Source organism: Phoenix dactylifera, unplaced genomic scaffold, assembly GCF_009389715.1.
Source record: "Phoenix dactylifera cultivar Barhee BC4 unplaced genomic scaffold, palm_55x_up_171113_PBpolish2nd_filt_p 002082F, whole genome shotgun sequence".
Taxonomy (NCBI): Eukaryota; Viridiplantae; Streptophyta; class Magnoliopsida; order Arecales; family Arecaceae; genus Phoenix; species Phoenix dactylifera.
In genome coordinates, this window is record NW_024069356.1 from 35920 (window position 1) to 50174 (window position 14255).

Here is a 14255-nt window from a genome sequence, read left to right on the forward strand (position 1 = left end):
GACTAAAGCTAGATCGAGCAATTTATCAATGAGATCATAATCCTTTCTTAAATCAATCATAGAAATATTGTCAAACTTTTATGCTGTTGTTTAGAGACCCAAGTTCTATTACTTATCTACGAGTTCATATCCAACGAAACCCTCCCACCATATCCATGGTGTGAGTCATGATTACTCAATGTCATGAAAAGTTCGTCTAAGGATAGTAGCAGAAGCTACTGGAGCGTTGGCATATCTACACTCAGCTGTTTCAGTACCAATCATTAATAGAGATGTCAAATCGGCAAACATACTACTAGATGAGAATTATACAGCCAAAATATCAGATTTTGGAGCCTCAAGGTCCGTCCTATTTGATCAAACGCATGTAACCACCCTCGTACAACGGATATTTTGGATAATTTCTACACAAGCAAGCTAACAGAGAAAAGCAATGTCTATAGCTTTGGGGTAGTTCTCGTAGAGCTATTAACTAAAAAAATTTCAATCTCTTTAGCTAGATTAGAAGATCAGAAAAATTTAGCTACGTATTTTGCGTTGATGTTTGATGAACAACGTCTTCTTCAACTAATAGAGCCCCAAATTATGAAAAAAGCTGGAATAGAGCAACTCTCTGTGGTGGCACAACTTGTGAGGAGGCGCTTATATGTGAAAGTAGAAGAAAGGTTAACCATGAAAGAAGTTGCCATGGAGTTAGAAAGGCTAAGGAAGTCCCATAGGTAACAAGTGGCTCCCCAAAATCTCGACAAAGGGGAACAATTGCTAAGTGAGATTAGACCTTCAACGTACTGAGGAGCCAACTAGACAATATGATTTAGAAGATGATATGTTACTTTTCATGGATCTCCCTAGGTGATGAATTTATGAGAACCAGATTTTTTTATAAAGAATTGTTGAGATATTTTGTACGCTATAGATGCTCTCTACTTTTCTAAGCAGATGTTCATCAGATTATTCTTTGAACTTTGCAATTTGATCATATTTATTAGTTTTCTTTTCTATGAGACCGATATGGCAACAAACTTCTATAAGACTATAACATTTAAAAAAATTACGCAAGGTCTCTAATTATTACAACGAAAACTTTATCAACGAAAACTCTATCAGGTGCATCCTTATTCTTGAGGTTCCAATCTCCATTGGCTGCAGCCCATTGACTCTGCTCTACTCGCCACCCTACCTCATTTTATGTATGTGAATAATGGGTGGAGCACTACTACTGAGAATCACTTCCTATCTACATATATATAATGAGTGTAATTGAAGCAACTTCATGCGGCTAGCACAAACATTGAAGCCAAGAATTGCTCTCCTCTCTCCCTAACTCTCTCAGTGTGCCTCCTGTACCAGCTCCCCCCAACCAAAAAAAAAATCACACACCCTTGAAAATACAGATTATTGCATATTTAGTTTTATTTCTATTTACATATATAACCCTTAAACTATTTTGCTTTTATGACGGTACCTTCTAGTTAAATTTTTTTTTGTTGATGGTACCGATAAATAATTATTTCCAGTATAAAATGGATTTAATTTTCCTTCTTGCATTCAGATTCTTGAAAACAATACGCAAAAATAATACCTCCTTACAATATAATTGAATGTTAAAAATTTTACAGATCTTAATGTAAAAAAATAATATTGGCATTTTACGCTTAAAATGAAAGTTTTTATATCAACACCCTTGATTAAAAATCTCGCAGAATGGATATTATTGTAAAGACAAAATAATTTTCAAGTATGTACGCAAATAGAATTTTTCAGAAGGTAAATATACTATATATTTACAAGAATATATATGCAAAAGACCCAAAAGAAAGAAAAATAAATGCTTTATTTGATCTCTTTAAGGATTAGATCAGATTAATTAGGGCTGGGCTGGGTTGAACCTGGCCCGACTTGGCGGATGCACAACTCTAGCAATCACCAAGCTTATGACAAGGTTATCACACAGATCCCACACAGAGAAGTGGACCAACATGGCAAAGATATAAACCGACATGCGTTAGCTAGGAGTACTTCCAGCAATTAGCATCAGACTAAATAAATCATAAATAAAAACATATAACACTAGCCTCTAGGCATAGCTATGTTATCCAAAGCAACCCCCAGTTGCACCATATTCGAGCAGCCACTTTCCTTTAAGCTTCTAAGAAGACTGCTGAATCAATGTTAATAGATTTAGTGGCTAGCTGCTCTAATGCATGGACAAAGTTAAAGATAGAAAAACAAATGTGCAATTGAGCAGGCAATGAAACCCTAACAGTATAATTATTTGATGAGAAATATTGAAAAACTCAAAGCTTACCCCTATATAACTATGGAAAAAAGAAAAGAGTTGGTCTTAGCAAGGATGAGTGCTCAAGGTATGAGTGCTCTATAAGTTAAATTGGGGGGCCAGTTTAGTAGAATGAGGCTTTACCAGTCAAAATGAATTTTCTTTTTCTTTTTTTCATAATTTGAGTATCTTTTCTCCTCCTTTGAAAACTCAATCACCAACAGACAAGAATATAACCTTAATATTCTGTCTTTGTCTGTGGGTAGAGGTCAGACGGACTTATATTCTGTGTGGAATCCATACCAAGCAATCATCAATGCAACTTGAGAAGATGGAATAAGAAACCTATTTATGTTTTGCATCATAAATCAAAATTCAAACCGAACTTTCTTGTGCTGCTCCTTGTGAGAAATTGCTTGACCAATGGCAAGGATATTATTTTCGTGTGAGGATTTTTTTTATTAAAAAAAATGTACCATAGTATATTTAGTGTATATCATGATATATTATGTATTATGGTACATTAAGTGTATTATGGTATACTAACTATGTACCATGGCATATTAAATATGTACAGTGTTATATTAAGTATTTACATATTCTAGTAACCGTGTCCAGGAGGATATTAAGTATGTATTGTATTATACCTCAATGCATATAGCCAGACATTCTGGCTATGCCAGTTCCTAATAACCCTGTAGTTGGCTCAAGAGCTCTCAATATATTAGACCTCGCCTATGATCCTATAGGATTACAGTTGGCATCTCAATACTACCGGTAGCCTCCCCTTATCCTGTGCCTATATGAAATAAGCAATGCCCGAACTTGGCTCTAATACCATAAGTGGAAAAGGAGGGAGGGGAGGAGAGGAGAGGAGCCAAAGAAACCAGAAATGAGCTGGTTCCCTTATCCTGTTCCTCCATCCTCCAACTTCCCTTCGAACCAAAGAGTTTTAGTTGCTCAACAACGAAATGTCATGACAGGGGAACTATATCAATAATCTCTACTATCATAAAGCAAATAAGCAGAAAAGTTGATAACTTCATCCAACAAATAGAACAAGTGTCAGGCACATCAACAATTAGTGGGTCTAGCAACCAGCAAAAATGGCAAGCATGGCAACAAATTGATCTATTAGCTGGTAAGCTGGGGAAATTCTTGAAGCACTGTTCATTATAAATTTTCTTAGTTTCAATGAAAAGGATTCACTGTGAATCATCATTCAGTTTATCAAAATCCACACATAAATGTACAGTTCACTGATAAAATTAGTAACTCTTTGTCTAAAGCTGAATTAAATATTGGACCATGATGTACATGATTTAAATATCAACAGCTATCTTTACGTTATGAACCAAGCACTTCTTTTTACTGATAAAATCAGCTATCTTTTCAAAGGCTTTTTGCCCTACTCTAAAGCTTGTGTCTAGGATATTGCTTCTTGAAGAAGTCTAGTCTCACTGCTCTTTTTCCCTTGCGTGAAGTTTTTTTTTTTTCTAGGTGTTAGAAATTTTCTCTAGCTGCTTATTTTGAGTATGAGCATATAATTAGTGAAAGCAGAGTTAAGCACATAAAAAGAAAGAGAAACCAATGAAGGGCTCATACCTGTGGTTCTAATTCTACAATCTTACTGTTCCAGAGGGCAGACAACGGTGCTGTATCGCCAATATTTGTCTTCTTGAATTTGGACAGTTATCTACAATCACAGAAAACCTGGTGTGACTGATATCTTGAATTTTGAGATGCTGTGGCCTGTGGGAATTGTTTCAATAAAGAAAAAAAAGAGATGCTGTGGGAATTGTTGGCTGTTTGCCATTGCGGGATGAAATAGAAGAATTTATGTTCAAAAAAAGGGGTACAAATGGCTGGGAGGAGAAGGCTTACAGGTTTATGTTCAAGCTTCAAACTGGCTGTTTTGTGGATGACATCATGTGTATCAGTAATCAGTGTATGGTGTTGGCAAGTTCACAAAAGAATTGCTCTCACAAATCTACAACATATGATTTGAACATTGAAGTATTCTCAGTAGGATTCCATCTATTCCAATTTTTACCCAAAATACCCTCAAAAAAATGATAATTACCAAGTTCCCTATTCAGGTAAAATTAATATCTCTAGTTACATGTACCCTTTCATATGTAATTAAAAAAGATCAGTTGATTTAAAAAAAATTGGTTCAAAATGCAGGACTAAATCAACCGGGGAAGAACCGAAGAAGTCAAGAAGGTCTTCACTGAGTTCACTCTTCCGGCTTCCGGGGAGAAGGGGGCCTTAGGATTTAGGAGTTAGGGCTTACCGGCTTAGTGGTCCTGTGGTTGTGGTCCGGTCGACCGGGAGCCCGGGGGTGGCCGCCGTCAAGGTCCAGAATTAAAACGGCAGAACCAGAACGAACTGAAGGTGAAGGTCTTCACTCTTCCGCGGGTGGGACGGCAGGTTCTTGCCTTCTTAGAGCCGGAGACAAGCGACAAGATCGACTCTGATCGAGAGGAGGAATGGAGGATTGATTAGAGCGGAGAAGCCGAGGAGAGGAGGACTTGATCTGTTGAATCGTTGATCAATCGGCTTCTCTCCGAAGGGGCGAAGGGTGGATTCGATCGCCGCCGCTGCGGCCGCTCGGGACGTAGCGGGGCCTTCTTTGGGCAGCGACGTAGAACGGCGCGGCGGCAGCGGGGGCCTTCTTTGGGGCCGGGGGCCGCACGGATAGAGCTAGAGCTAGAGGGAAATCCCAACTGTTTTTGTTTAAATACTTGGCTGCGCTCCATTCACAACGGTCACTTGATTTCAAAAAGGAAAGGCAGGGCGTGGGGTCTGATGGGCCGCACGGATAGAGCTGGAGGGAAATCCCAACTGTAGACTAGGTTTTTGTTTAAATACTTGGCTGCGCTCCATTCACAACGGTCACTTGATTTCAAAAAGAAAAGGCAGGGCGTCGGGTCTGATGGGCCGACTAGCCGTTGGAAAAGTGGCAGGCTGGGGACAGTAGTTTTGTTTTGGGTGGAGAGAAGGAGAGAGAGGAGGGATTTGGTTGGCTTGATGCACGTCTGAAGCCACTCTTATATTTCATCCCTTCTCTTTTTGGTTTTGGTCTTGCTTTTCCTTCCCTCACATTACTCCTGATCCAGCTGGGCCATCAGGAAGAAAGATAGGGGGATTGGAGATCGACTTCTTGGAGGGTGGAGATTCTTTCAATTTTCTCCTTTCGGCTTCTTCTCCCCCCTTGGTTGGTAGAGAGAGAAAAGGAGGGAGGGGGCCAGGGGGATTGAATGGCTGCCGTGCTGTGAATATGTGATGTTGCAGTTGCTGCTTGGGGGTACTCACTTGAACGGGAGATGAGATGGTGGGATGAGACTTTTATTAATTAGATGAAGTGAATTTTCCATAATGCCCCTACTTTCTCTTATAGAGAGATCATTCCTGTACAAATTCTTTTCTTTACCTTGATGACCTTTTCCAATTCGGCTCTTGCTTGACATGGTAAACAGTATTGCCGAGCATTATCTCAGTTATTTAATCAGTTTCACGGGCCTTTCAATTATTTTTCTGTGCTTCCATTCAAAAATTATATTAAACTGAAAAGGATAGCTATCTATTTCCATATCATTTATTAAAATATTTTATACTTATCAAAACAAATATTATTAAAAAAAAGAGGCCTTATTCATTGGATTCGCTTTAGACCTCCAAATGTATTGGGCCGCCCCTGGATCGGATACAGACTGGCTCGGGTGTAATTGGAAAGAACATTAGCCGTCGGTTCATTTCACGTAGAACCTGATGGTAGGTGATGTGATGAACTCAATGGACCATCGAGAGAGACATGCTAAGATCGAGCACCGGCCGCGCTCATGGAGGTGTGTGACTAGAAGTCTAGAATGTGACCCGCACACATGGAAGGCCTAGAACAGCGTTTGGCATAAAGGGGTTGGCGGAAGGTACTGAGATATCTCTAAAACAAGTTATTTTCTCAAAAAATTTCAGAATGATATATATTCGGAGATCTTTGCGCAATTCTGCCCTAAAACAGTAGGGGACGAATGATCTCACAAATTGTGATCCAATTTGGTTCAAGAACATGGTGGCTTAATCCCTAAAACAGTAGGGTACTCCTTGCGACTTGAGACGATGGAATGATCTCGCCAAAAAGTTTGCGCAGAAAGGCAAAGCTTGCCCTGGAAATCCACAGGACTATAGGCTGCAAAGACCCAGGTGGTTACTGTGCCCACAAAGGGTTTCAAGGGTATGACCTATTTGTGACACAAAAGAATGGGGCCCAAAGAACTATCATGAAAGCCCTCATAAGTTTAGGCTAGATAGGCTTCTTTCCTAGGTCCTCCCTACCAATGATCGGGCGCTATAACTCCTCTCTTCTTGCTCTCTTTTGTGCTGCTAGACAAGAATCAACAATGGGAGAAGCATAAGTATCTTGGCTAGAAAAAAAGGCAAGTACCAATATCACAAGTATTTACTACTACCAAACATGATCTCATAACTTTGGTGACTGGGTTTGCCTCATGCATTATCCCCACCACATGGGACTCAATGCTAAAAAAAAATAAGAAGAAGGATATGTAGCAAGTTATTGGATTTTGGTTCCACTTCAATCCCTCCGTGTTTTTTTTTTTTTTTTGGTGTGTGTGAGGAAAGGCTGAAAATAGCCCAACAACCTTATATCTGTTATTTTATTCCCTACGGAATCTCTAAAAACAAAAAGAATGAAGTCCAAGAAGTTAAGATGATGTTGTGCAGACCAAGAAGTAGATCAGTAGCACCACTTATTACAGATTGTATCATTTAATCGATTCGTTAATTTTTAGCTAAAGATGTGTCACTCTATATAGGATCCAGATTTTGCTTTCCTTTGATGCATTTGCTTGCTTCACTGATTTTCTTTTGCAAAGTCATGCTAAGTGGGTGTCTCATGTTTTACTGCTATACTTATACATGACTGTGGTAGCAATATAAGATTTATAGTTGATCCATTAACGTGGGTGCCACATGGATCCTTTGTAACCATCCATGCCAAACTAAGCAAAGGGAGGTATCATTAGATAAGCTTTCTTAGAGTGGGGCAACACTGAATACCCAAAAGAATGCTAATATACCTTGAAAGGATGAGTTTTAAGAACAAATTTTGAAGAACCTCAGTATTTGAAAGGTTGAGTTGATTTAAGTAAAGAATTTGCATTAATAAAGAGAATTTAAGGGTTAGGAATCCTTAGAATTGCAGGAAAGAATATATCAAAAGATTATTTTTGTGGAAAATAAAAGAAAAACTTGTTTCAGTATTTCCATTGAGGAAACCGCACAAATAGGAACAATTGCAAGGTTTGGTTATCGATATGTGAGTGATTCTTCATGTAAAAGCTCACTGTAATCAAAACCAACTCTGACTCAAGTCACTTGTCAGTTACACGGCGCAAGTTAGAATACTTGCATCGCAAAAGGTATATTGAATCTTTAAGAAGCATCAACTAGATAATTCGCAAAGCAACAGATGAAGAAACAAGCAGCTTTTGAAAGATTTAAGATTTGACAGCATTACCAGCAAGTTTTGCAGTCTGACAATCGATTCCCATGGATCAAACTCTATGATACAGGATGTAAAATAACCTCTGAATGAGCAAGACACATTCCTTCTATGATGATCATGGTAATTTACCAGATCAAAAAAACCCCAACAATTATGATAATTTAGAAGAGAATTATTATTGTGATAGGAGAATTATGGAAATAAGAGGAACTTGAGTCCATGATATCTTCCAGCATATAGTGTTATCATGGATATCAAAGACTAACAAGAATTATCTTAACACTCATTGTTCTCTGCATAAAATAACAAAATTCAATTAAATCCATGACTCAAAATTTAAAGTGATTTTTTTCTAGTCTCCTAGATGCTCCAGAATATCAAAATTTAAGACCAGCGCAAACTTAATTAAGGTACTTTAGCACTTTTCACCTGATCTGGAAAATAAAACATAAAATTATGATGCTTGGTAAGCTCAAAGTTCTGGAAGCAACATCTCTTCTCGAGAAGTTGACAAAATATCTAGCATGAATTTTGAAGAAGTTAGGAGCCAGGAAAACAATTGTATAATCTGCTGATTCTTTTGCCAATACGATACTTTGCAATAAAGAACTTGATTGATATTTAGATATATTGTTCCATACATTCCCTTAATGAAAACACCAGTTGGGATCTGGCCCCTCCATTCTCCTTAAAAGAATAATGTCAAATGCATGAGTCATGAAGCAAGACACAAGCGAAAATTTGGTGCTGATGTGCCTTGCCTTATTCTAGGAAACATAATTGTTTGTTATTTCCTCTAATTTTGAGCTTTTAATTATTGCAAAAAATGTACTATGATGAATGAGAATAATAATGGAGAATACTGTAATTGCTATGCTTCTGAATTGTCCTCAAAGATGCGGTTGTGACATGTTGAGTCACAAGGGTAAGGACAGTCGATCTTTTGGAAGGCAATCCTATCATAAAACCAGTCTCCAACTGCCTTTGCAATTGGCTGCAAAAAAAAAAAAAAGGTTATCAAACATTAACATATATAGTAAACTAGGAAATTTGAAGGACAACTAATTTCTATAACATTTAGCACTCGGAGAATAAATAACCTAACCAGAACTTTGTATACTCCACCTAGAGGGATATCAACTACCTCAAGAACCCAAAGTTCAAATCTAACATGAGATATTTGGTCAATCAGAGAAAGAGAGTAATGCTAAAATTAAAAGAGACATGAGGGTGAGTGCCATGTAAGCACTAATTTGTACTGTTATCTAACAATCTATAGCATATGGTAATGGATCTTACTATCTTCTCAAGCACAGGAGAATTAGAACTTAGCCATGTCTCTTGCATTTCTGACTGGCAGTGGGCATAGCAAGAATTTATGAACATGCCTGTAGAAGAAGAGCTCCCAAATCCAGCCAGTGCATTTAGAAATTGTGTCCTGAAACCTATTATAGCAAATGATTTTGTCAATAACATCATTCAACTGAGCAACTGATTGCATAAACTTCAGAACAGTTGTCTGACACTTTACAACTCTATCTCACTGCAATATGATATACTTAAACAAAGATGGTTCACAACTGGTTGCAAATGACTGAATGCAATCAATGAATCAAATCAGAACAGACATCTTTTGTAGATTGGAACACATTCTATCCAAAAGTTTAATTGCTAAAAGCAGATATATGCCTTTCTCAAATGCTTAAACTTGAGCTATTCACTAGATTTTTTTTTTCACTGCAAAAGGGACTAGATTTTTCACTAAGTTGAGTGTTAAGTACTAACCCTGCATGATTTGAAGTTGAGATGAAGAGCACTGCTGTATATCAAGCTTGCAGTCACGCCACGTACCATGAGGATCAGCAACACCTGGTACCAAAATATTTTTTATCTGCAATGGGGAGGCCTAGATTTCAGTGACATGTAGTTTGCATCATCAAGCAATGGCTCATTCACCCTGAAGGGAAGATGAATAAAGAAGAGAAAGATCGGAGATTTTTTTATTATCATTTCAGATCAAAATATCATCTAAAAGCTATCTACGTGAACATTATATGAACATACATAATTTGAGTGTAAGAAAAGGAATTTAATATGTCATTCAGGGAATATTTACATTGACTATATTCTGTCTGGCACATGCATATAGTTGCTTGTTCTTCAAAATCTTTTCCTGGTTTAGTAAATTGACTTACAAATCAAACTGCGCAATAAAACACACTTGGTGCAAGACTAATTTCATACCTGCCATGAATCATATGCAGCATTTAATATGAAAAGTGGTGTGCGTATCTTCTGCACCATGTTTTGAGGGAAAAAACACTGCATTTTCATTGAAAGTGTTGGTAAGATAGCACAATAGGGTTGGTGGAATATTTGTTGATGTTAGACATACAAACCATGCTTGGTGTCAGTCTCGAAGTGCATGAAGATGGCAAATTCTGGGCTGATCCCTAAAAGACATGCATAAACCAGTCAACTGGGGTAAAGAATAGTTACAATGAACACCAGAGAAGATAGGTTGCATCAATCATGACAATTTCACTTCCTAAATGTTTATCTCTAAGGAGAAACTGTAGAAGCCTCGAAATATATTAAGTAAACACTTATTGTATGTTATGAAACTATTAGGGGCATACATGTGTCGTCACCACATCATTGAAGAAGGCCTTAATGTGTTCTGTTCCAGTAATATCCTTCCTGTTATTGGCAAGATGTCATCAAATAGAATGGTAAGTAAAAACTTGACATCATATTGTAACCATGATTAGCAATCTTTATCCATATTTTTGAAGCTGGTCTTTTATTAATGTATTTTTGGAGCTGATTAGAGGTGTGAGTCAAACACTCCGATTAAAATATCAAGTACGCAAAGGACGAATAACTTACAAATTGATAAAATAACCAGCATCTGAAAGACATTTAACTCTGGTACCCAATGGTAAAAGGGCACGGAAGTTGCCACAGTGTAGAATGGATGTCAATCCACCGGCAGAACAGCCTGAGAGAAAAGCCTGTAATCACTATTAGTGTCATAAAGGAAATTCATAGTAAACACAAAAAACTAGACCTTGAGAGAAGCTTACATTTTCAGCCTTGCTCATTCCCCTTGCAAGTAGATCTTCCATAACAGCAAGCCATACCCTTGCTCCTCTATAATGAAGGTTGGTGGTCTAATCAGATGCATGCATGGAAACAAAGTTAATTTACATATGTTCCAAATTCTGTACATGATCTTAAGCCTATTTCATGAGCAAACCTCTCTATTCTCACATTTAACAATATAGATAATATTGCAGCAAGAGAGAGCACACTAGATTGAACTTACAGGATTTACTCTCTTTACATCTCCTGTAAATGATGAACCATCACAGTAGCGAACCTTGACCTTGTTTCCAATTGTAGAAGTCTGGATATCACATTCCAATCAACTGAAGTTGCCAGCAAATAATTTGAGACCAAAAACTACTCACTGAATGTATATTGGTTTTGATAGCATTAATACCAGAATTGGGGAGTGCTCTTTATGTTGATGTGCTTGGAGAAGACAATAATGTGTGCTAGAAATATAAGAATATTTTCTTTGCCTGTCTCAACATTGTTTTTGCTTAAGAAAAAAACAATCTTATGGCCTTGAAATGTCAGTTTTTACCGATATCACATCTCTATATAGTTGAAGACAACTTGGTGTATATCCCAGTGTGTTGCAACAAGAAGAATTCATTGCAATTCAATTCAGCAACTTTCAAGGTAAGGACCAATTGTAGATATTCATCATTGTTGTACCTTTCACTAACACTAACTGACTGGCCTTTTATGAAGATCCATGGACAAAACAGCTAATGGATTTTTGCTTTGGCCTAATGCAGACAAAGATGTTCATTGTTGTCACCTACTGATTTGACTTAGGAGTGGAGAACAGGGATCATGGTGCAGATTTTTAAGCAAATTGAAATGAAAGCATGGGCCATTAAGGTGTTCAATCATTATAATTTCCCACAGCATCCAAATTTACTGACATGAAGCTTGGCTTGTAGATCTACATAGCTTGAAACAAAAAAATTATCAATCTATCTTAGGTGCAGTGTACATGAAGAAAGAGACAGATTGGATAAAGTTTTTTTTTTACTTAATGGTATAGTTGAATCAATACTATTTTGGAACTAACATGAAGCAATATCATCTGATGCAGGTAAAGTTTCTAACTTTTTGAATTTTTAGTTGAAATATAGGTTGCAAATATTTTATCACCACAAATACTAAAGTCTTGCAATATAGCCCAATCTGAGACTGGTTAGAAAAATCAAAAGAAATTAAAGCGATGCAATGGCCGATTTAACAAACAACAGAGAGTTGTTAAATGCCATACCTGGATTAAATGTTTGCCTGTTGTTTAAAATCCCAGAAAAGGCAATCTGTTTCACCATTTGTCTGGAAGAGCCTAAACGGGTGCTTTTGCGGGCTAAACAAGTTGTTACATTGTTGCACCATCCACCTCCCTGATATTCAAATGAAAATACTGAAGTGACGGCCATTCTTGTTATATTAAGAAAAAAATCTTGAGTATAATGAATTCAGAAACGGATGAAGATAAATCTCAATGTGGGAACTGAACATTTGCATGAGATAGCAACAACCAATCGCTCTTTTGACGAAGAACGGATGCTATGAACAGGCATGAAAGGGGAATAGACATTGGCTAGTATATTTGATCAACAGTTCAAATATAGTCTGACCTCGATATGTACCAACCAATTGTTCACCCCTGATCCAAAACCTGGAGACAGATGATAAGCTGGGGGGCTTCCATCCAAACAAACTGCATGATGCATCACGTAGGTAAGAGATCAGTGGCTCCATGTTAAAATCCAACCACTAAAAGAGGAGACAAATTAGAAAAGGAAGATTATTTCAGAAAATACTCAAGGATGCTTGTTTGGTGCTTGACTATTTTGTTTAAATCAATGAAGCCAATCAAGATGGGAGGAGAATCCTGAGTAATGATGACTTATTCTCACCTGCTCCTTTGGCCACGGCACTTTCAACATACGTGATGTCCACAAAGTACCCTTCTGCTTTCAGAAATATCAGCAAACAAATCAGAGCATAAATCCATGTACGCAATTTAGCATCTACCATTCTGCAGAATCAAAGAAATATATATTTATAATAAGACAAAGTCTGTAGACTCGTGATATTTAAAATTGGTGCAGTATGAATTGATGTATTGACACTAGAAGTATAGTGGAGATTAGATGCTCTAGCTCCAATAACTCTTGTATACAGAAACAAGTTGGATGCCTCGAATAATTCTTCAACATTCGGTTGATTTAGTTTACCCATAGTTAGTACTCCAAGACTTTTTTGAATAAAAAAAGTTATAAAAAAAGCTTTAAAGTACTAATCATGAGCTACACTATTATTTTGAAATTGGAAGCAGTAAATTCAGAATTTAGCAGTTTTAATTTAAGAATTTTTAATCATGGAATTGCATAAGTAGATCCAGAATAGTCAGAAGCAAGAATTGATCTAACTTTCTTTTCTTGAGAAAAGGGGAGGGAAAACACAATGGATCTAACTTTCAGTATACAGCTCTAGATTGTGGGAGAAATATATTCCAACCTTATTAAGAAATTCTTCTTCCTCTCTAAATGCTTAAAAAAATTTACCCAACGAAATTTTACCAGGTGATCGAATTTTGCATAGGCTCAAAGCCACAAAATTTATTAAATTAAGTCATTCGATGTTCATGATCCAAAAGCCAAAACAATTCTTTTTTTTTTCCTCTTATTTTTTTTTCCTTTGGATCCCATTGCCTAGCTTTCCTTGGCTAAAAATTTAAATATCAGGTCACCTTTCAGAAGATACTTAAAAAATGCAGCCGTCTTTAGATTGTTTGCTAGAAATGAGCCCTGAAGCGCAAATTGGAAAACAAAAGCCTTCTAATGTAAAACACCAAGCAGAAAAAGAATCTTCTACCTAGAAGGAAAAGAATCCTTGAAAAAAAAAGAAGGCTGACAGAGAAACTACTGAAGATTCAATGGAACTAAAACACTTAAATTGCTAAAATGAAAATCTAGCAGTGAATTGTATTGGCGAGATTAAATGCAATGATAAAAGTAAGACAAATTTGATATGTTTGCAGGACCTTATCTGATTGATATATGTGTGTGCCTGTGAAGGATGAAGTATTAAAAATATTCATACATCTTTCTTTCAGAAATCTAGTACATTCCTCATTCATTCGTTAAAGAATTATCAGATAAAGTTATTAAAAAAAGTTCGACCAACTTTCACCATATAATTCACCTACCCTGGGAAAATCCATGCCTTTTCATGTTTAAATAATCATGACCAAAGCCATGCTTCGTTTTCTCAAAACTTCGAAAACAGAGTTTCCCATCAAAATTCCCAGATCTCATTACAGGCTCACTGAAAAGAATACCC

General features: G+C 37.0%; 1 pseudogene; it reads right to left on the minus strand.

Moving 5' to 3' along the window:
• Window positions 1-8383: 8383 nt before the first annotated feature.
• On the minus strand, window positions 8384-12971 carry LOC120109368 (annotated as a pseudogene).
• Window positions 12972-14255: the final 1284 nt, after the last annotated feature.